Source organism: Sapajus apella, unplaced genomic scaffold, assembly GCF_009761245.1.
Source record: "Sapajus apella isolate SASKATOON/1434 unplaced genomic scaffold, GSC_monkey_1.0 scaffold2, whole genome shotgun sequence".
Classification (NCBI taxonomy): Eukaryota; Metazoa; Chordata; class Mammalia; order Primates; family Cebidae; genus Sapajus; species Sapajus apella.
This window is the reverse complement of record NW_022436942.1, coordinates 14888734-14913607: the sequence shown is the minus strand read 5'-3', so window position 1 is coordinate 14913607 and position 24874 is coordinate 14888734. Positions and strand designations below refer to the sequence as shown.

The following is a 24874-nucleotide window of genomic DNA, read 5'->3' as shown; positions in this document are numbered from 1 at the left end:
TATATATATATATATATATATATATATATATATATATATATATATATTCATATATTATACACATACATACATATATATAGGTTTATGTAAATGTGTATATATATGAATTTCTAGTTCTCCTCTCCTTTTAGGCTGTAAGAAATACACTTCTCCGTTTGGTAAAAACCATTTCACTAGATGTGGCCAAAGAAATAATAACGGAAATAATATGTCATCCCTGAACCGAGGCTGTAAAAAAGATCATACGAGGTTCTTCAGACTCTGTCTTCATCTGCCTTAACATCCAAGAATCCTGCATGCTTCAACTGGTTGAGCTACGGTAAGGTTAAGCCTCTACTCGCTTGGGTCCTGATGGATTTATCAGGAACTGAGATCACCATTCCCAAGAGACTACAATGGACATGTGTGAGTAACAGCTTTTGGAGTTTTCACCACTGGAATGTATTTCTGCAGTACAGTATAGGTTACCCTAAGGATGAAAAACACCAGAGTGATTGAACAGAAAAGTAATTTGATCTATGCTTTAGGAAGCTCATATTAGAGAAAGACATCCTAAAAAGGGTATGAAATCAAGGAGACAATTGACTGTCAATAACAATAGTCCAGGAGGGAGATGATACTGAAATGGCATTGCCCAAATTAGGACACATGTCAGAGTAAAAGTGAAAGCTATCAACAACATGAAATAGAACTTCCTGGAAAAATCAGGTGATAACTGCACAGGTGGTGCAAAGTTATGAATATATTTTGCAGATATCAGTAAGGCCTGCTAATAGATTGTATGTTGAATGTGAGAGAAAGAGAGGTATCAAGGATGATTCCAAAATTTTGCCTTAATAATCCCTTAGGGGATGGGGAAGGTTGAGAAAAGAGTGTATTTGGGGCAGAAGGTAGAGAGGCAAAGTATGTTACTGGAAAGGTAGGTTTGAAATGCATGTTAGAAATACACGGACTTGGATACATAATACTGTACATAAGGGAAAATGTTGGAGATTTTTGTAAGAAACATTTAGAAGTCATGAATGTACAAATAGTGTTCAAAGCCATAGAACTGCTTGACCACATCAAGGAAGTCTAGAGAGAGAGAGTTCAGCACTAGCCAGAAAGATGAGGATCCTTCAAGGAGAATGAGGAAGGGTGACTGCTGAATTGGAAGAAAACCAAGAAACAGATGATCGCTAATAAAAATAAGTGAAGGAAACATTTTAATAGAAAGAAATGATACTTTGTGACAATACCTCCTGTAATATCAAATTAAGTCACTGCTGGAAGTTAACTACTGGTTTTGGAAAAATGTAGATCTTTGGTGACCTTGACAAGAACAGTTTCAGCCAATGAATAGGAATCAAAGCCTGATTGAGGTTTTTAAAAGAGAAAATAGGAAGAATAAAAATGAGATACAGTACATCTGGGAAATTCCTTCAAGGGTATTGCTGTAATTTGGAGCAAATAAATGAGGTAGGAGGTAAATTGAGGGGTCAGGAGAATCTTTTTTCAAGATGTGAGAGACAAGTATGGTTTTATGATAATAAGAATGATCCAGTAGAGATGAGGTAATAGATGATGCAGAGGAGAAAAAGGAACAACTGAAGAAGTCAAGTCCTTGAGTTGGTGAGAGAGGATGTTATCTAGTGTACACATTGAGAGTCTGCCTTAAATATGGGCATGGCCAGGTCTTCTGATCTAATGGAAGAGAAGACAGAGTCCTGAGTAAAAAGATGGGCTAATAGGTATGCTTTCAACATGCATGCTCTATGCTAAGACAATTAAACCAGGTCTTCTGGACTTGGGACCAGAGCATGACTATTGTTTAAGAGCTACTCAAGAAATTTTTAGTTGCAATTAAATTCGAGAATCATGACTTTAAAGCGAGATAAAGCATCATTTCCCCACCTCTTTCCCCCAGAAACATTCAAATTTATGTTTCGGATTCTCAAGTCCAAACATATCACTCTTTGCCCCCACTCAATCTTCAATGAATTTCTACGGCCTAGTCAGTAGAGTCAACTAACAAAGCCCCAAGATCATTTATTTAACAGCCCCAAACTACCTTTATGAACTTATCTCCATCTGTGGCGTGAGAACTCTCAGTTCTTGCTCTCTCAGTTAATTTTATATTTGACTGGATTCTTATTTTTCTTAAATGATAGCCATTTCTCTTTATTATCCGTCTCCATTCAATAAAATTGATAATATTACATAACTTATTGAAGCTACACCAATTATTCTTTACCTTAAATCATGTAACTTCTTCCATGGTTCTAGTCGCTTGAAATTTAATTCTTAGAGCATGGTCTTTTTATCTATCATTTTCTTAATTTTTCTTCCTCTGTGACTATAACCCTCCATAATTGCTTTTGTTGTCTGTAAGAACTCTCGCCCACCCAGATAAACTGGGGTGATTCCCTATTCAAAGATGCCATAAATATTCTCACTTCCTTGCATTTCATTATGCTGTTGTAGTCCATTTACAGCCCCAGCTTCAATGATCTCAAACCTGACTGTGCATCAGAATAATTTAGGGAGGTTTAAAACACACATTTTAAAGCCCAACTCCAAGAGCTGGTAAAGAACCTGGAGATGCTCTATTATTAGTACACTCCCTGCATGGTTCAAGCCAAGGTTTGTCTCTAAACAAAGGATGGAAATCACTACACCTCCTGATCCCATTAAAATTTCACATATCCTTCAAGATCCATAATAATAACAACAACAACTATGGCTTATATTGTGTTTATTCCATGTACCAGACATTTATCTAAATGCTTTTATATATGCTACGCCACTTAATCCTCACAAGCACCATGAATCAACAAAACTTAGACATAGCTTCTGCGCTAATCTCTACCATTTTGCTCTTGGGCCCTACTGGGGACATGCATTCAGCTTATAGAGATCTCCCACTTCTTCCCCCTCAGGAGAAATAAAAATCTGGTAGCATGAGCAGGAAGTCAGAAAGATCAATAGCATCAGGCTGTCTGCTGTTGCCGCTTGCCGTTGGATTCCTTACCTGCACATCAGCTCTTATTTCTGCTTTGAATAACTCTACTGATTCACAATATTGACTTTAGCCTGACCCAGTGACTTTGGCTTCTGCCAAGGGAAATCTGACAGCCTGACGGTTCCTTCGGGCCAGTCTCCAGGTCCATTTCCAATAGAGCACACCTGTAGGTTATAAGTCTCCATGCAGCAGAGTACTGACCTGGTGTATGAAGCTTTGTACAATGTTTTGCTAAGAGGTCAGCACATGCTTTCCCAGATCCCTTCTTGGGAAAGATGTCAACTCATGGGAGACTAACCTAATTAGGTAACTTCAAACAGTGACAACCTTGCAGATAAAAATAAGTAGGAATAAAACTGCAAGAAATATCTAGCTTTAAATCCTATTAATGGTTGATTTTATCATTTGGCTGAATTCTTTTTTTTTAATTAAATGACAGCCATTTCTCTTTATTATTCCTTATTCAATAAAATTGATATTGCATAACTTATTGAAGCCACACCAATTATTATTTACCTTAGATAATATAATTTATATCTTTCATGATTGTTGCCACTTCAAACTTAATTCTTGGAACATAACCTTTTTTCTGTCATTTTCTTAATTTGTCTTCCTCTGTGACTATGATACTCCAGAACTGCCTGTGTTGTCTCAGCTGCTCCGTTTTGACTGCTTTCTGCTCTTCTAAGTGCTAATCCATTTCCTCTCATTGCATGAGAACGAAAAAGTAACAGTTCAATTTTAAACTTTCCTTTCTTCTTCTGACTATAAAATAATACATAACATTTATGGACAAGAAAATAAAAATCATACACAAGCCAGAGGATTACTGCTAACCATAATGGTATTCTTTCCAGCCTTTGATATGTGTAGGTATAAATAACTATACTTTCTTTAAAATTTGGGATGCTATATATAATTTTTAACTGTACTTACAGAAATTAATACCAAATTTTGAGCACTTTCCATGTTCTTTTAAAAAGATGTTTTGGAAGGCGTGGCTTATTTTTTTTTTAGATTCAAGGGGTACATGTCCTGGTTTGTTATGTGAGTATATTAACTGATGTTGAGGCCTGGGCTTCTGTTGATCCCATCAGCCAGTTAGTGAACATAGAACCCAATAGGCAGTTTGAAAAAGGTTTTTAACTTTTGGGGAAACTAAGGATTTTAATGACTTTATAATACTTTTCCACACACAACCATGACTAATTTTTTTGTATTGTTATATGAGTTTTACTATTACAAACAGTGCTTCAATGAACAATCTTATTGCTATTTTTAAACTGTCATAAAGAACTTTGAATAAATATGCTTAACATAGATGTTGGACATATATCGGTCAAATTTATACTCAGGCAGATTTCTAGAAGCAAAATATTACTAAATAAAACAGCTCAAACATTTTGTTCCTTCCTTCCTTCAAGAAACATTTGCTTCACTCCTATTTTGTGCTAGACCTTATTTTAAACTCTGGAAATACAGCCACAGATAAGAGACAGCATCCACACTTAAGCAACTTTCAGTTCCGCAGGGGATATAGTAATTATACAATTGTACTTATCATCTTAAGTACTGAAATAATTGTACGTACAGTAGAAGTTCCCTTAATCAACCTCCATTTATACAGCTCTGGCATATCTGATGTCCTCCAGTCCTAGCCTTAGACTAATGGATTTCCCCAGCACCATATACTCTTGGTTGGTTAACTACTTGCTCCTACTGGTTAAATTGTGCAGTTACCAAAAAAAATTTTATGTGCCCCAAACCTATTTATATCAGTTGTACATGTTACTGTGATCACGTAAGTTAATTAGCTATATAAAAACTGATCCTATTTCAATGTGAAATTCTTGAGTAAGTATCAACAAAGACAGGTAACTAAAGATACATTTCTGAAGAGTTAGATGTTGAGTGAAAAAATACGAAAGATTTTTTAAATGGTAAGTGAAAAGAATCTACATTCAGATTATTCTGCAAGTGCCTTAGATTCTTGAATCCCAACTTTGAAATTTAGATGATACATTATAAACTCTATTCAAAGGGCCCACCTCAGACAAAAGGCCTTAGCCTTCCATAAGAGTTAGGTGCATTCATATATTTTGTGTGGGTTTTAAGTTGTACAATTTCCTCCTTAAAGCTACCTGTTGGACTAACTAACCACTGCTCGTCTCAATGACACCGCATAAATTATTCCTTAACAAAACCAAAGCTCTTATAAAATAGTTCCGAACTGTTTCTTTGAAAGCAGTTCAAAGCAGCTTATTTGAAAGCATTATATGCCTCTTTTTGCCATAAAATACCTAGTACTTAGTATTCAAAATCTTTGCCAATTTGATATGTATAGACACATATATATATACATATCATTGTTATACTTTTAGCAAATTAATAGTGAAATTGAACCAATGTTTACATGTTTATTGAGAATTCATATTTCTTTATGAATTCCCAGCTGACCTTTTTTCGTTATTGATTTGAAAAATATTTTAATGTATTAAGGCTATTGTATTATTAACAGTCATAAATATTTTCGAAGTCTATTTATATCATTTTAATTTTATTTATGTTTTTAACTGACCAAATTCTTTAATTTTAAAATTAAAATTTAGAAAGTTTTTCATTTTTACATTAAAAATTCAGAAAGATTTTAATTTTCATTTTTATATCATCAAATCCACCACTCCATATCTTTCTTTTCTAAACTCGTCTATGTCTTGTGCCTGATATTACAACCAACAGGAGAGGGATCCAAGACGGCCAAATAGGAACAGCTCCGGAGTGCAGTTCCCAGCGAGAACGGCACAAAGGGTGAGTGCCCACCGCATTTCCAAACAAGTTTTCACTGCCCACAGACCAGGAGATTCCTGCAGGGCAGTTTCAGCCGGTGCCTCGTTGACACACAGAAACTCACACAAGTCTGAGCTGCCTTTTCAGCTGGCACCCGGAATGCCTGGGAGACAGAACCACTCATTCAACTGAAAGGAAGAGGGCTAAGACAGGGAGCCAGGGGATCTGGCTTGGCAGGTACCACCCCCACAAAACAAACAAACTGAAAACACTCGGGATTGAGAGTTTCACAGTAAGTGCAGTTGGACCTAGAACCATCCAACTCAGTGAGGGGAAGGGCATCCCCCACTACCAAGGCAGCCCATGACCACCGACGCAGTTCACACAGCAGCAGTGCAGAGCCTGCAGCAGCTCAGCAATGCCTCTGCTGGCAGACTGTGAACAGACTACTCCATGCAGGGAAGGGCATCTGTAAAAAAGAAAGGCAGGAGCAAGCACAACAGGGTCTTATAAATAAAGCCAACCTTCCTAGGACAGAGCACCTGGGAAAAGAGGTGGTTATGAGGTCAGCTGCAGCAGACTTAAAAGTACCTGCCCAGCAGCTCTGCATGGAACAGCAGAGCTCCCAGCACAGCACTTGAGCACCTATAAGGAACAGAGTGTCTCCTCAAGTAGCTCCCTGACCCCCATATACCCAAAGAGACACATTATAAAGGGGAGATCAGGCCGACATCTGGTGGGTGCCCTTCTGGGACAAGGATAGCAGGGAAGAAATTTGCAGCAACCCTTTCTGTTCTGCAGCCCCCATGGGCAGTTCCCAGGTGAGCAGGGTCTGGAGTGGATCTCCAGCAGTCCTGCAGCAGAGGAGCCTGACTGTTAGAAGGAAAACTAAGAAGCAGAAAGAAATAGCTTCAACATCAACAAAAAGGACATCCACTCAGAGACCCCATCCAAAAGTCACCAACTACAAAGACCACAAATAGATAAAACCACTAAGATGGGAAGAAACCAGCGCAAAAAGGAGGAAAACACCAAAAACTTGAACACCTCTCCTCCTCCAAGGGATCACAACTCCTCACCGGCTAGGGATCAAAAATGGATGGAGAATGATTCAGATGAATGACAGAAACAGACTTCAGAAGGTGGGTAATAACCTCTCAGAGCTAAAATAACATGTTCTAACCCAATGCAAAGAAACTAGGAACCTAGAAAAAAAGTTAGATGAGATGCCAACTAGGATAAACAGCTTAGAGAAAAATATAAATGACTTGATGGAGCTGAAAAACACAACACTAGAACTTTGCAAAGCACACACAAGTTTCAATGCTGAAACAACCCAGCCAAAGAAAGAATATCAGGGATTGAAGATCAACTCAACAAAATAAAATAAGAAGGCAAGATTAACAAAAAAGAGTGAAAAGACATGAACAAAGCCTCCAAGAAATAAGGGATTATGTGAAAAGACCTAATCTATGTTTGATAGGCATACCTGAATGTGACAGAGAGAATGAGCCCAAGATGGAAAACACTCCTCAGGATATTATCCAGGAGAACTTCCCCAACCTAGCAAGGCAGGCCAACATTCAAGTTCAGGAAACATAGAGAACACCACAAAGATATTCCCCAAGAAGGGCAACTCCAAGACACATAATCGTCAGATTCACCAGGGTTGAAATGAAGGAAAAAATGCTAAGGGCAGCCAGAGAGAAAGGTCAGGTTACCCACAAAGGAAAGTCAATTAGACTCACAGCGGATCTCTTGGCAGAAACTCTACAAGCCAGAAGAGAGTGGGGGCCAATATTCAACATCCTTAAAGAAAAAACTTTCAACCTAGAATTTCATATCCAGCCGAACTAAGCTTCATTAGCAAAGGAGAAATAAAATCCTTTACAAACAAGCAATTTCTCAAAGATTTCGTCACCACCAGGCCTGCCTTACAAGAGCTCCTGAAAGAAACACTAAACATGGAAAGGAACAACTAGTACCAGCCACTCCAAAAACATACCAAATGGTAAAGAACATCGACACAGTGAAGAAAATGTGTCAACTAACAGGCAAACAACCAGCTAGCATCAAAATGGCAGGATCCAATTCACACATAACAATATTAACCTTAAATGTAAACGGACAAATGCCCCAATCAAAAGACACAGATTGGCAAATTGGATAAAAAGCCAAAACATATCAGTGTGCTGTATTCAGGAAACCCATCTCAGGTGCAAGAATACACATAGGCTAAAAATAAAGGGTTGGAGGAAGATTTATCAAGCAAATGGAGAGCCAAAAAAAGCTGGAGTTGTAATCCTAGACTCTAATAAAATAGACTTTAAACCAACGAAGATCAAAAGAGACAAAGAAGGCCATTACATAATGGCAAAAGGATCAATGAAACAAGAAGAGCTAATGATCCTAAATATGTATGCACCCAATACAGGGGCACTCAGATACATAAATCAAGTTCTTAATCACCTACAAAGAGACTTAGACTCCCACAGAATAATAGTGGGAGACTTTAACACGCCACTGTCAATATTAGATCAATGAGACAGAAAATTAACAAGGATATCCAGGACTTGAACTCAGATCTGGACCAAGTGGACCTAATAGACATCTATAGAACTCTCCACCCCAAATCCACAGAATATACATTCTACTCAGCACTGCATGGCACCTACTCTAAAATTGACCACATAATTAGAAGTAAATCACTCCTCAGCAAAGGCAAAAGAATAAAAATCACAACAAACAGTCTCTGATCACAGTGAAATCAAATTAGAACTCAGAATTAAGAAACTAACTCAGAACCACGCAACTTCATGGAAACTGAACAACTGGCTCCTGAATATCAACTGGATAAACAATGAAATGAAGGCAGAAATAAAGATGTTTTTTGAAACCAACGAGAACGAAGACACAACATACCAGAATCTTGGGATACATTTAAAGCAGTGTCTAGAGGGAAATTTATAGCAATAAATGTCCACCGGAGAAGCGAGGAAAGATCTAAAATCAACACTCTATCATCAAAATTGAAAGAGCTAGAGGAGCAAGATTAAAAAAACTTAAAAGCAAGCAGAAGTCAAGAAATAACTAAGATCAGAGAACTGAAGGAGATAGAGACACAAAAAAACCCTAAAAAAATCAATGAATTCAGGAGCTGGTTTTTTGAAAATATCAACCAAATAGACCACTAGCCAGATTAATAAAAAAGAAAAGGGAGAAGAATCAAATAGATGCAATAAAAAACAATAAAGGGGATATCACCACTGACTCCACAGAAATGAAAATTACAATCAGAGACTACTACAAACAACTCTATGCACATAAACCAGGAAACCTGAAAGAAATGGATAAATTCCTGGACACTTGCACCCTCCCAAGACTAAACGAGGAAGAAGGTGAAACCTTGAACAGACGAATAACAAGGGCTGAAGTTGAGGCAGCAATTAATAGCCTACCAAACAACAAAAGTCCAGGTCCAGATGGGTTTACAGCTGAATTCTACCAGACATACAAAAAGAGGAGCTGGTACCATTCCTTCTGAAACTACTCCAAACAATACAGAAAGAGGGAATCCTTCCCAAATCATTTTATGAGAACAACATCAGCCTGATGTGAAAACCCGCAGACACTCAACAAGAAAAGAAAACTTCAGGCCAATATCCATGATGAATATAGATGCAAAAATCTTCAATAAAATACTGGCAAACCAACTGCAACAGCACATCAAAAAGCTTATCTATCAAGATCAAGTAGGCTTCATTCTGGGGATGCAAGCCTGTTTCAACACACACAAGTCTATAAATGTAATCCAACACATAAACAGAACCAAAGACAAAAACCACATGATGATCTCAATAGATGCAGAGAAGGCCTTCGACAAAATTCAACGGCCCTTTATGCTAAAAACTCTCAATAAACTAGGTATCAAAGGTACATATCTCAAAGTAATAAAAACTACTATGACAAACCTACAGCCAATATCATACTGAATGGGCAAAAACTGGAAGCATTCCCTTTGAAATCCAGCACTAGACAAGGATGCCCTCTCTCATCACTCCTATTCAATATAGTATTGTAAGTTCTAGCCAGAGCAATTAGGCAAGAAAAAAAAAGGGTATTCACTTAGGAAAAGAGGAAGTCCAATTGTCTCCATTTACAGATAACATGATTGTATACATAGAAGACCCTACCGTCTCAGCCCCAAATCTCCTCAAACTGATAAGCAACTTCAGCAAAGTCTCAGGATACAAAATCAATGTGCAGAAGTCACAAGCCTTTCTATACACCAATAACAGACTAACAGCCAAATCATGAGCAAACTCCCATTCACAATTGCCACAAAGAGAATAAAATACCTAGGAATACAACTAACATGTAAAGGACCTCTTCAAGGAGAACTACAAACCACTGCTCAAGGAAATAAGAGAGGAAACAAACAAATGGAGAAACATTCCATGCTTATGGTTAGGAAGAATCAATATTGTGAAAATGGCCATAATACCAAAAGTAATCTATAGATTTAATGCTATCCCCACCAAGCTACCAATGACCTTCTTCACAGAACTGGAAAAAAACAACTTAAACTTTATATGGAACCAAAAGAGAGCCCGCATAGCCAAGACAATCCTAAGCAAAAACAACAAAGCTGGAGGCATCACGCTACCTGATTTCAAACTATACTACAAAGCTACAGTAATCAAAACAGCATGGTACTGGCATCAAAACAGAGATACAGATAAATGGAACAGAACAGAGGCCTTGGAGGCAACTCCACACATCTACAATCATCTGATCTTTGACAAACCTGACAAAAACAAGCAAAGAGGAAAGGATTTCCTGTTTAATAAATGGTGTTGGAAAAACTGGCTAGTCCTGTGCAGAAAGCAGAAACTAGACCCCTTCCTGACACCTTACACTAAAATTAACTCCAGATGGATTAAAGACTTAAACATAAGACCTAACACCATAAAAACCCTAGAAGAAAACCTAGGTAAAACCATTCAGGACATAGGCATAGGTAAGGACTTCATAAATAAAACACCAAAAGCATTGGCAACAAATGCCAAAATAGACAAATGGGATCTAATTAAACTCCAGAGCTTCTGCATAGCAAAAGAAACAGTCATTAGAGTGAACCAGCAACCAACAGAATGGGAAAAAAATTTTGCCATCTACCCATCTGACAAAGGGCTAATATCCAGATTTTACAAAGAACTAAAACAGATTTACAAGAAAAAAACAAACTCATCCAAAAGTGGGGAAAGGATATGAACAGACACTTTTCAAAAGAAGACATATATGAAGCCAACAAACATATGAAAAAATGCTCATCATCACTGGTCATTAGAGAAATGCAAATCAAAACCACATTGAGATACCACCTCACGCCAGTTAGAATAGTGATCATTAAAAAATCTGGAGACAACAGATGTTAGAGAGGATGTGCAGAAACAGGAACACTTTTACACTGTTTGTAGGAGTATAAACTAGTTCAACCATTGTGGAAGACAGTGTGGCAATTCCTCAAGGACCTAGAAAGAGAAATTCCATTTGCCCAGCAATCCCATTACTGGGTATATACCCAAAGGATTATAACTCATTCTATCATAAGGACACATGCACATGTATGTTCATAGAGGCACTGTTTACAATAGCAAAGACCTGGAACCAACCCAAATGCCCATCGATGATAGACTGGACAAGGAAAATGTGGCACATATATACCATGGAATACTATGCAGCCATAAGAAACGATGAGTTTGTGTCTTTGCAGGAACACGGATGAATCTGGAAACCATCATTCTCAGCAAACTGACACAAGAACAGAAAATCAAACACTGCATGTTCTCACTCATAGGTGGGTGTTGAATAATGAGAACACGTGGACACAGGGAGGGAAGCACCACACACTGGGGTCTGTTGGGGGAGCCAAGGGAGGGACACTGGTGGCAGGGAGGTCAGGGAGGGTTAACATGGGGGGAAATGCCAGATGTAGGTGATGGAGGGATGGAGGCAGCAAGCCACATTGCCATGTGTGTACCTATGCAACAATCCTGCATGATCTGCACATGTACCCCAGAACCTAAAGTATAATTTTTTTAAAAAAATTTGATGAACATAACAATTTATTGATGGCAATAGGATCAAAGATTCTATATGCAAGCCATTTATTTGTTTTTATTTTATTTTATTTTACACTCTTTCTCTGAGTAAGTCAAAATCAAAGATTATGTGGTGCACTTTTGTTATTTCCATATGTGATTACTTCTCCACTCTTTAACATCTCTTCTTACAATAAAAAAAGAACGTTGTTCTTTAGTCACATCATAACTCTTAATCTATGGGTACAAAGCACTTCTAATATATAACTATCTTGTTGGCAGTATTTAAATATGAGAGACATGCCCTTGGTGAAGACAGCATGTGCCTTACATAAAATCTATTAATATTCTTAAAGTAAGTGAATTTGAATCTTTGAAATTCATCTCAAATATATTACTTATATATCTGAACTGGTGTTTGAAATTTTGTGACTAGGCTCATTCATTCAGGCCTTCTTCAACAATTACCAATCAGATATCCACTCTTACTGAGACTTGGTATTCAGTGCTGAAGATCACGCAGAACAAGAGAAATACAGCTGCTGCATTCCTGAAACTTACATTCTAGCGGGCAGTGGGGGCATGGGAAGAGAGATGGCATACAAACTAAATCACCAAAGAAAGGTGATCCTAATTTTAATAAGCATTATTAAGAAGTGCAAAGTGCTACAGAAGCTTGTAATTAGGGCTCTTTAAGGAAATTATATTAGAGCTGAGAACTGAAGGATGGGAAATAATTTGCCAGCAGAGTAGACATTTGAGTTGGCTGTGTAGCTCACAGAACTCATTGAAAACTCTATGCTGCCACATGTGTTTTACGTGAACTCAGCTCCCAGACAGAGCTGATTAATGTGGGCATGGGCATTTCATCCAATGTGAGCCATTTTAGGGGACTAAATCTAAGAGAAGAGTATCAATGCCTTCCTGGTGGTAGAACAGTCAATACAGGAAGTGGACTCCACACATTCCTATGGCTCTGTTCTCTGAATGTGAAGACGGAAGTTGCAGGAGAAGAAAATAAAATTTATATCAGAGAGGCATGTAGATAAAGGCGTAGACAGAAAGGGAACCCAGGCAGCATTTCAGTTCTTGTTCCAGTTGTCCCCAAGGCCTGGATCACTCCTACCCATAATACAGTTACGTGAGATACTGGAGTTTGCTTCCAATTAATCTCCCTTTTCCCCAAGCTAATTGAATATGAGTTTCTGTAACTTTCAATCCAAAGCACACTAATTCACATAAGCAGGCAAAAGGGAAGAATCATATTCCAGACAGGGAAGACAACATATGTCAAGGCTCAAAGGAGACAGAAGACACTGAAAGAATCCTTCAAGACAGAAAAATCATCCAAGATGAGAGCGGTCAGGAAGGGAGAGCTGGGATCAGGTGGGGCCTTATGCGCATGTACAATAGCTGGGATTTAGCCTAGGAGCAATTTTCACATTCATCCTACTAAAGCACAAAAGGAGAAGCCAACGAGCAAACAAAGGCAACTCAATGATTGAAAAATATGCTCTTTCCAGGCATTCATTAATACGTTGGCAAATACTTTTCAGCAGAAGTGTAGCAGGGTGAGGGGCAGCAGAAGAAAGAAGCATTGACTTTCCAGAAAACATTAAAGAGTATGTTTTTCAATAATGTTCAAATAATTTTTGTTTATCACAAGTAGGGTAGGGGGCTGCTGGCATCTAATTGGTTGAAACCAGGGATGCTACCAAAATCCCCCTCCAACAGGAAGTTATCTGGCTCCAAATATCAATAGTGCCAATGTTGAGAAATCCTGCCTTAGGGTAAAAAATAATGCAGGACTATGAGACATGAATAGAAAGTAAGCAAAGGATGCAGTCTTTCCTCAGACTTGCTCTCAAAGCTGTTAAAACTTGATTTCGTCTCTGGTACACTAAAGCAGACAATTTTTTGTTCTCCAGGAACTTACAGTCTGCTGAGGAAGATGGGCAAGAAAGATATAAACAAAGCAATGCCCTACGTGCTGAGATGCAGAGATGTAGATGAGCTTGTTTTTCAGTGGGCAAACAAAGAAGGAATATCCAACCCAGTCTCAGGCTATTAGGAACACTCTCCAGTGGAGAAATGTCTTAGTTGCTACCTAAGAAGGAAGAAAGCAATTTGGACATTTCTCAAAGAATTTAAAATAGAATTACCATTTGATCCAGCAATTCCACTACTGGGCATATACCCAAAGGATTGTTCTACTGAAACGCGCGCGCACACACACACACACACACACGCACACGAATGTTTATCACAGCACTATTCACAACAGCAAAGACATGGAATCAATCTAGGTGCCCATCAACAGTGGATTGGATAAAGAAAATGTGGTACATATACACCATGGAATACTATGCAGCCTGAAAAGAATGAAATAAGGTCCTTTGCAGCAACATGGATGCAACTACAAGCCATTATCCTAGGCATATTAACACAAAAACAGAAAACTCAATACGGCATGTTCTCACAAATAGGAGCTAAACATGTGGTACACACAGACACAAAGATGGGAACAATAAACACTGCAGGGAAAGGGGGAAGGAGAAAAGAGTTGAAAAACTACCTGTCAGGTACTGTGTTCATTACTTGGGAAAAGAGATAATCAGAAGCTGAAACCAAGCAATATACCCACGTAAAAGGTCAAATCACACAATACACTCATGTAAAAAATATGCACATGTACCCTCTGAATCTAAAATAAAAGTTTAAATTTAAAAAATAACAATAAGGTATAAGAGAAGAGTCAGAATCAATATAAGAAGACTGAGAAAACAATAGCCAAGCGAAGTTGACATAGACATGGGAAAAAGATCTCAGACAGAAAGAGCCTCATAGGCAAAGATCTGGAGCCACCAAAGTGTATGGAATGTCCATGGAGCTCAGGTTCTAAGGATGTCCAGAGCAGAGAGCCCAGAAAAGGGCCAGGTTCCAGATAGTGTTGGAACAGTAAGTCCTTCCTGTCCTTAGAGGGGCAATTATTCAAAACTGAATCCAGTGCTTCAGAAGTCAAGTTAATAGAGCACAGATTTGTGACTTGGCGTATTACAAAGTGGGAAGCAGTAGCATTTTTAGGTTAATTCTGACTTAATATGCTTCAAGACTATTTTTATATTATGTACCTGATGTGCCTCAGTTCTGTATTTCACTGTGCCTGGATATTTATATCAAGAGTGTGATAAATCAGTGATAATGTTATTTGGCATGTTTCACAATCAGTCAATGTGAGTGACACATGGAAGCAAACTAGTATATTTTAAAACTTCTTAAACTCACTTTTGTTATAAGGCTGCTTGTATATTAAACATCCAATTTTGTTGTTTCTTGACAAACCTTCTTTTAATTTTATATACATATTAATTGTCAATAATATACTCTGGAACCAGAGAGCAGACAATATGCCACACAGACTCCAGGAATATAATCTCAACCGGAGAACTGCTTGAGAGATGACAGAATAAATAAGCTAGCCCAAAAATCTCAGATATAGAGAAAGACAACTTATTATGAGTTGCCAGTGAACTATCTCTGCTTCTAATGAAACTTCCAACACAATTTATTGTCTTCAGTATCTATACTTTAGAAATTGTTCAGACTTCTTTCTTTACTAGAAGGTCTTTCACTCTCTGGATATTCAAGAACTCCAGTTAAACCAAAACTTGACTATTTTCATGACCAGCCTCTGAAAGGAGCAAGGGAAAACAATGGCCTACTGCTTTTCTAGTGGCGTGGAATTCAATTTCTCTTCAACACAGTGGGAAAGTAAGGATGGTAGAAGACAGGTAGACATTTGGGAGACCAACAACAGGGTCATGAGGGACATTTAGAATTTAAGTAAGGTCACAACCAACAGTTAGATGCCAAAAATTATAGTAGTACCTGAAATCAAGGTAAAGCATGGTCAACCATCAACATAAAAGAGTCAAGATTCCAGTTATGAAAAAAAGCCTTATACTGACACAATGCCTATTCAAATTAATTCATCATAGATGTGGAGTCTTTACTTCACACAGAACACTATGCTCATCCATGTTTCCTGTTGGAGCAGGAGGCAATACTAGCAAGAGGCCAGGCAGAAGTCTGCTTGTACCAGTAGGTGAATCCCAGTATAAATGTGGTCCATGAGACTATATCCCCCATGGAAAATGTGCAATCAGAATGAGCAGAGACCTCGGCAAGGCAGTTGTATTGTCTCATGTCAAACTCTTTCTCCCTTTACTTGAACCTTGAATAACAGTGAAAATGGGACTTCTCCTCACCCACCGCCTCAAAAAAAAAAAATGGTATTTGGGAATAACCTGTCTCAAACCAACACATTTCATATGAGGCCAATTCAAAAAATTGACAGATACAAAATGAATAAAGTACCATTTATTGAAGAGACTAGACCTTATTGTGTATTCTTGACACCTCTACTGAAAATCAATAGGCTGTAAATCTGTGCTTTAATTCCTAGGATCTCTACTCTTTTCTATTGGTATATGCATCTGTTTTTATGCCAATATCATGCTGTTTTGGTTACTATATAATAATATTATATTTTAAAATCAGACACTGCAATGCCTCCAGCTTTGTTCTTTTTGCTTGGAATTTCTTGGAATACTTGGAGACTTTTGTGTTTTTGTACAAATTTCAGGATTTTTTTTTTAATTTCTGTGAAGAATGTCATTGGTATTTTGATAGAAACTGCATTGTATTATATATTTCAAAACAGCTAGAAGAGGGAATTTTTCATGTTCTCATTACAACAAAGACAAACGTATGAGGTGATGAATATGAAATCGAAACACTGATTTGATTTTTACATAGTATAGACATGTATCAAAACCTCACACTGTATCAAATAAATATGTACAATTAATCTTATGTGTCCTTAAAAAACTAAAAGGTCAACTGTCTGATAAATGGTGTATCCAAATTGGTCAAGAAAGAAGATGGAGAAAGATGGAAGACCAAATACAGCCCAGACAAACTGTCATTGAGTTCCTTGCCACTCCACTTACAGACTAGTCAGTGTCAGATAAACATTATAAGAAAAAATATAAGGGGATTCTAATGGCACTGTCTCCATAAGGGCATTTTTTGGATTTTTTTGCTTAAGATTCAAAGAGGTATAGGAAATAGTCACATTTAACACCAAATCATGCGTCTTCTCAGCCACATATATAGGTTTATTATGCACATGGAAATGAAAAAAATTGGAGAGGAAAGAAGAAAACAAAGATATGGTATAGATTTGCTGAATTAAACAGCTTCCCCCACATGACAGAACTTACTCTTTATATTAGGAAGGTCAAATGGCGAATATTAAATGCAACTAAGGGCCCTAATTCTAAAGGCAGATGTTATTTCAGATCAGCATGTTTTGATTTTTTATGTTGAACTCTGTTGTCCTTGAAAATGTCAGGAACAAATCCTCTGAAATGTCTGACATTTTCCATTTCTAAGCAATGGATTGCCTAAATCTGTATGGAGAACAAGAAGCAAAATTAAGAACCTGAGTTTATTCAGGTGAGTTTTTATAATGATCCCATTTAAAAGATTCTCACGTCAAAGTCCAATGAACTCAGTAAAATACTTCCTAGAAATCAAACTAAAGCCTACATTCTAGATCAGAACAAATCAAATGATACTAATCTTTTGAAAATCTCAAAGGCATGAAAAGCCCTAAATATTTGATGATGTTTTAATTTAATCAAAAATGAAAAAATACAAAAGAGTAACCACAGACAGAAACACAGGGACAAAATCAAGAGCTATTTAACATTGAAGTAGACATCTTTCTCTTTGAAAGACTATAAATTTCACATGTAAACTTAAACCACAGTTATTTAGTAGGACAAGCAAATCCTCTCTCTGAGAAATCCACTTACTCTTGAAATTCGCGTCTCAAATTTAGTGTATTACTGCAACTGATCATTGTATACACTTAAGAAAAGATGGGTGAGAATATTCATGGAGACATAAAGCTGGCCCACACAGGGAAAAAGAAACCTGACGTGCAGAGGGCAAGTTGAGATTAATCACTATGTGGAGAGAGACTAAGAGAATGGCTACCTCGGGTCTCAGAAAATGTTCAGTAGGCCTTTAGGCAGGAGGATTGAGACAAACTTTAGGACAAATTTACCCCCCTAAAAGCATAGGGGGAAAAGAGGACAATCATGAAAGGTTATTTCAGATGGTCCTTTCTGTATAAAACTAGAGATCTGAGACCCCAGAGCCAGATAAAGAAATTATTTCCATGTTTGCTGAATGGCTCTGCCGCATTGTTCTTAAAACAAAGCTGGTGTGCTGCTAGAGAAGCAGTGGGACTCTAGATGTCAGAAAAACTGCATTTAAGGGAAACAAAAAATCAGGCTGACCGAACAACCACAGAAAAAGCAACAGGAAAAACTCAGAACACTGTATTTACCATTTTACTCTGCTTTGGATAGTCCATACTTAGGAGAGTAATCTGTAATGCACAGAGGTAAGTTTTCAAAGGATCATAAAGGGAAAAGCCTGTTTTTGATGATTCATTGAAAGAGTTGGAATGTGAAGCCTGGAAAAAAAAAAATCTAAAAGAAGAGAAGATGAGAGTCTGCAAATATTTGAAAGTCCAGTACATACAAGAAATAGTCATATAAGCCTTGCTCTCCATTTTTCAGTTAATTGAAATTACGGGCGAGATGTTGTTACCTTCAAGTTTGGAAATAGATTCATATATACACACATAAATATGTAAACAAATTTATAAATATATAAAGATGTGAAAGAGAACTTTCCAACAAGTTCAAACAATTTCATCTCTCAAAAAACGTAGGTGAACTTGTGAAGTAGCAAGCTATGGTAACACATTCAGCTGAAGGCTGGTCAGGAGCACTGTAAATGTGAGTCATATATTTATTAGGGCTTAGTACTTAATTTCCAAGTGTCTGTCCAGTCCTGAATCTCCGAGTCAATATGGTTATTTGGGAAGAGAAAATGTACAATATCATGAAAATTATACACGCCTGGCTTATAAGAGGTAATTCTAAAAGTGTTTAATAATTTTTGCATAAATGTAGAAATGTATTTTAAAAGATGACAGTTTTGTAAATTGGTACTTTTTCATAATTAATTTAATAATTTCTGCCCCGGAACAGACAAATGAGACCCAATGAGAACTTCACATTAAACTATTTCAACATTTTAACCAATAAAAAAATATTTCAGCCTTGAGTTCAAAACTTTGACATTAAGTGGCAAAGATCTCAACTTTGAATAAGATTGATATATTTCTAAGGGGTTTTCTGAAAACTATTTCCAGGAACTTTCAACAAGACTGAAATGTGGCCAAGTATAAATTCAATATTTTAATACTCAGAACTGAATTATGTATACAGAGCCATTTGTCAAAACAGAAGAAAAAGTTTGCTTCATTATTATTGCAACAGTACACAAGAAAATATTTTCTACATATTTTCAAATGATCATTATTTCTTTGAGATACAGAAATTAATATTGCCAAGATTAAGGTCTTTGTTATTTAGGCTAAAATGGATCATTTCTATAGGAATTAGGTTTTAAAGCTCATTACACCCAAAGATTTCCATTATGATCTAATTTGAAATGAAAGTAAACAGAAATAACAATTTTGTTCTGTTAAAATAGGAAGCCACTGTACTTCAATAAAATACCACAGCAGTTATAGGAGAAGCAATAAATTGGCTAAGATGCATGACTCACGAACAATTATCAGCCATGTGAGAATTCATTATTAGTTTGTAGAAAATCATCTTTGTTTGTGAGGGATCACTAGCTGTTTTCTCAACCACAGATGGTATATTGTTGTCTGCCTTGAAAACACTCATCTGGCAGTATCACAGAACTTAAAAGTATACAGACAATGTGTATCTGTATGTTAATATAATGCAAACCAATTATCCAAAATTAAAGAAATTTACCATCATGTGGAGTTCAGGACCAGCTACAGAATGATGTCTAGGTCACAAGAGATTTAACATGCTGAAATGTTCTGCTTGAACTGGTAACTGTGGGTTCCTGGAAAAACAGTTAGCAGAGAACAAACAACAAAGGTATTTCATAAAGATAATAAGGTTGAATGAAAAACTCCGAGACGTTTTCAAGGCAATTCGCTGAGATGGTGTTATAAATCTCTGGTGCTTGAGAAGGTTCCAGCCTAATCATGCCCGTAGCAGTTGTAGCACTGGTAGAAATACAGGCTTTTATTATGACACAGGCCATCCAATGAGACTATTGAACTTTAAATTACTCTTAGTAGTTTTAATGAGGTTCCCTTGTTTTGATATATTCAATCAGAGATACAGTCTCTAGAAAAAAAAAAGGAAATGCACACAGAGACTCCAAATATACTCAAGTGCTTGGTCACCCCCAAGTTCTGGTCTCCAACACACCAAGCCAAGGCTTTTCATTGCCTTGCGGCATGAGGACAAGTGCCACAGTTACCTTGAAACATTGCATCATGGACTACTGTGGCTTCAGGATCAAACCTTGATTTCTTAACAAGAACAGGATCTTTAGCACAGAAGCTTGCCCCATGAAGAGCTGGTATTAGGTCTTTGAGGGAATTTCAGATTTGAGACATTTTTTAAATCCCCTAGAGGTATGCATGGTAGGTTAGTATTCTTCTGGGGTAATTACCCATTTTCCAAAGAGACTATCTCAGCATTTGGATTTATAGTCACATATTTTAAAGTTCCCCAATGTGTTTAGAGGCATAAGCAACTATTTGATAACTCTAAAGTCTAAGCATTTTGTCACTAGCACTCATATAAATGATCTACAAAATAAGGTTGTACAAGAATATAAAATGTCCAAACATACCATATGGAAAGAGTTCAAAATATTCCTACTTATAGAATAGAAAAATGGCTTCCTAATCCAATATTTTAAGACCATAATTCCTTCACTAACACTACAAGGGAATAGTTGTGTTTAGCCACAGAATTCATTTTATAAAATAAGCTTTTATTCTGCTTTGCACAATGGTATTTAAAGTCCTATAGGTCTATGTTTTGAAATAAAAATACAATATTTTGAGCCAAGATTTGGAATCCTGACCCACTTTGAAGTATAAAACTTTAGCTAAAGACCAGCGAAAGTTGATCTGGAAAAATGGGGATTCTAGAACTGATCAATAGTAATATCCTAGAGCATCTTCATAGGTGCTGTCACTGTATGTCTGGTATACCAGATGGATAGACTTTTTCTATACTTATTAAGACATTAGAAATATTGTTGTTGCAACTGGACAGCCCATATTCCTCAGCATGCTTTCTTCAAGCTATTAAGATGTTGGGCTCCTTTTTTTCTTCTGAGCAAACAGATATTCAACAGGATTTTCTAAATGATTAGATTTGAATTCAAAAATATCTAACTAAAATGAGTGATAATCATTCTAGTACTTCTACCAAAGTGATATAGCATTATCACTAACAAGACAGTTTCTTGTTTATGACTTCTTTAGGAAGCATACTCCGATAAAATAAGACTACAATCCCAACATAGATTCAAGTTAGAAAATCTTTACCATTTTTAAATGCTTCCATAATATAAAGGTTAGCTTGATTAAAACTATTGTCTTTGTTTACATAACTTAAACATTATTTCAATTAAAATAAAAACTTGCTTTGTGATTAAATAAAAACTATAATTGTATCCACAAACAACTGCCTACCCAAGGAGAGCTCTGAAAATAATAGGCACATTTTGGCAGAGGTATTTAATTTCCTCTAACAAAAAATAAAGATTTCAGTATCTGTGATGTTAGTGTAGCAAAAGTTCTGCAGTTTCAAAATTCACACTATTCCTCCAAAGAAAGTGAAAACTTGACTTCATCTCCCAGGAGTATTTAATTAAACGTGTTACTTTGTGATCACCGCTTGCAGTCTTCCTTTCCTCCTTACTTGCCACGCAGATTTCTCAGTCCTCTCTTAACTGCCTTCCAACCAACTACACTTTCCTTCCCATACAAGTCTTTTACTTATCTGCTACGCACGAGCCATCTCTTACTTTCACTGACTCACTTGGGCTGATGCATATTTATGCGCTCTCTAGTAATTTTACTTTTGTTCAATGTTAAGAAGGACTTTTCTGCCTTATTCTTCTGCCGTTATGATTACATACATGTGCACAAGTTTTGTCCCTCTCTGTGAATAGATAACAGTTTATTAAATACTCACTATGCTCACAATTTTATTAAACAAACGTGTTTTTCCTTAGTTGAGGATTCCTTGGGAGCATACTAATGTATTCATTTTGATAATCTCTTGGTACTTAAGTATTATCTGGTACAAATAAACGATCAACATGTATTTGTTGAAGGAATGAATAAATGATAAATAAATTACTGGGAAACAAAATGTTTGGAAGAAAAGAAACCCATAAGAATTTGATATTACTTCTGAAATTTAACTGTCCTCGATGTTGGTGATGTATACATTACTCTGAGAAACCCAGTACATGAAAAATGTATAAGAGAATTATGTTAGGATATAATAATTTGCATGTCAACATGATTGACCGAAAAGAAGTGAATTTTCCTCAATTCAAATGAAATTTCTTACAAAAGTTTGTCTAATATAAATTTTAGGAAAGGAAAAAAAATTTAAAGCAAAGTGTGTCACCTATCTTTGACCCAAAAGTCTGCAAAGCATGATCAGTATTTGCCACAGTGTTTCATAACAGTGTTAGAGCTGTATGTCTTTGTCAGGGAAAAAGAGCAACAGTAAACGTGCTTTTACTTAAGTAATGTCTGCTTTGAGATAAGGTATTTGTAGAGTTAGAAAATAACACATAGACTCTAACTCCTATACAAATAACCCGATAACTTATTAAAATGGCATGCCAACATGTTTCCTTCCTGAATTCTCTATTAGTTTGGTTGTCACTTTATTTACAGTTGATTTTCATTTCTCTGTAAAACTCCAATGTAATTTGTTTCAAATCAGGAGCAATTAATTCAATTGATTGATTTTCTGAATATTAACCTTCCAGTGAGCTAGTTATAACTTGAAAATGCATTGTAAAACAGCTTGATTTTTTTCTACTAACAGGTGACACTGTGATTCCTCAAAATACTCCTACAGATACACATTTGCAAATGCAGACGAACTGCATGTATGGGCAAGAATTAGGAGCTGGTTATTGTATGTATGATATCACATTTCAAAAGAGCAAAACAAGTCCCCAGTATGACTCACACTTTAATTTTATTTCCCAGGAAACATCTTTGAAAGTTTCAGTATTTATAAAAGTATTATCAGCAAAATTAAAAATGTATGTATAGCAGAAAAAACACCAATACAATCTTACAATTTATAGTAGGTACTGTCAAAGGATTTTCATATGCATTATCACTTTAGATCTTTATACCAATCCAGTACAGAAAAAAGAGCACCTACTATACTTGTTTTACAAGTAAACTAAAATGTTCAGAGGTAGTATGTTTCACCCAAGTGCATTCAACTCAAGCCCTAAACACTTTTGACTTTAAGTTTTCTTCTAGTCTTTGAATCTGTTTATCCTACAAACACAGTTTTCTGCACTCATAATGAACTTATAAACTTTATTTAGGGAAGTAGACATGTTCGTGATGAGTGATCATCTAAGCACTCATTTTGCTTGGTAAATTTAATTCCCTGCCTAGTGTCCTGCTTATTTATTTTCATAATATCCAAATATCATGGCTAGACTTAAATTACTAAGTACATAACTTTCTATTACACAGATACTCAAGATATTCGTGACACAGAAAAGAAACAATGTGAAAAACTAGAAACTATAGGAGATACTTAAATTATCTTCCAGTGGTCATATTATTATGAGAATTGGCAAATAGTATGTTTTAGTGACTTGATAATGAAGGTGTTCACAGAGCCAAGTCTAGAAACCTGGCGTGATTGAATAAAAATTTAGGTACTTTAGAAGGTCAACATCTTTCTTTTTCATATGATGTTTGTGAAAAACATATGGATAAAGGAATATAAGACATACTAAATGAATTTTCCCTCAAATATGTCGCTATGTGAATTCTTTAAAACACAGATTGTTGATCTAGTAGATTATATTAGTTTCTCCAAGTCCTTAAGATCTGTTAAATCTATATGCTGTTAGGACTTATATAAATTATCATTAATGACAAAAAAAATAGTGCTATGAAATCGCTGTCATAATAACAAGAACTGACTAACTCTAGGTCATGCATTTTCAACAGAGGTGATATCATCCCCAAAAGGGTGAGAATTGGTTCATAGGAAGTGAAAAAAATCTTACTCTCTATAAATCACAGATATACATATAGCACATAAACTGATATACAGTATACCTGTGGTATTAAAATTTTAAGGGAGAGGGATCAGTTAGGAAAAAAAGGTCTAAAGAAGCTCCTTAGAGGGAAAAAATGAAAAAGAAAAGATTGACAAGCACTTCTATAAGTAAATATGTATTAGCAAGCTACTCCAAGTTAAATAATTCAATAATTTTTTTTACTTCCTTTAATTTAAGGGGATGATCAGTCATTATAGTATGTTAAACATATTATCTTAAGTTATGGAATGCTTATTGATATCTGTACAGTACCCACTATATACCTGAAAATAAATAAATACTCTTCAATTAATAAATTCTGCATAGTCAAAAGAGAGTAATGTGTTATGGTTTTCAGCTCTTTTGTTAAAGCATACAACTATGCAATAATGGTATAACTTCATTCAATGACTATAAACTCACCAACACCAACACCAGTAAATCTATATTTTATTTTCCTCATAGTAGACTGGATCTACTTTGAGATTTTATTTTTAAAAATTCTTGAATCATCTAGCATAAACAAAGATGAAAGAGGAATTACAGCAAAAGATTATTCATTTCATAGACCAAATTTTTAAAGTATGCAATATTTTAACCCCAAATATATTATAAACTAAAAAGAAAATATAAACCTTTAAAAATACACAGAGAAGAGATTTCT

At 36.2% G+C, this 24874-nt stretch overlaps 1 protein-coding gene and 1 long non-coding RNA gene across 2 annotated transcripts in view; both read right to left on the bottom strand.

Annotated features, from left to right (window-relative positions):
- Positions 1–24874, bottom strand: part of TAFA2 (TAFA chemokine like family member 2) — a 488455-nt gene that overhangs the window by 113526 nt on the left and 350055 nt on the right. The gene's annotated exons all lie outside the window — the stretch shown is intronic.
- Positions 16551–24690, bottom strand: LOC116555699. Its single transcript, XR_004270631.1, has 2 exons — positions 24640–24690; positions 16551–19923 (listed from the first exon to the last, which is right to left on the bottom strand). It is a non-coding gene; the product is annotated as an uncharacterized LOC116555699 (long non-coding RNA).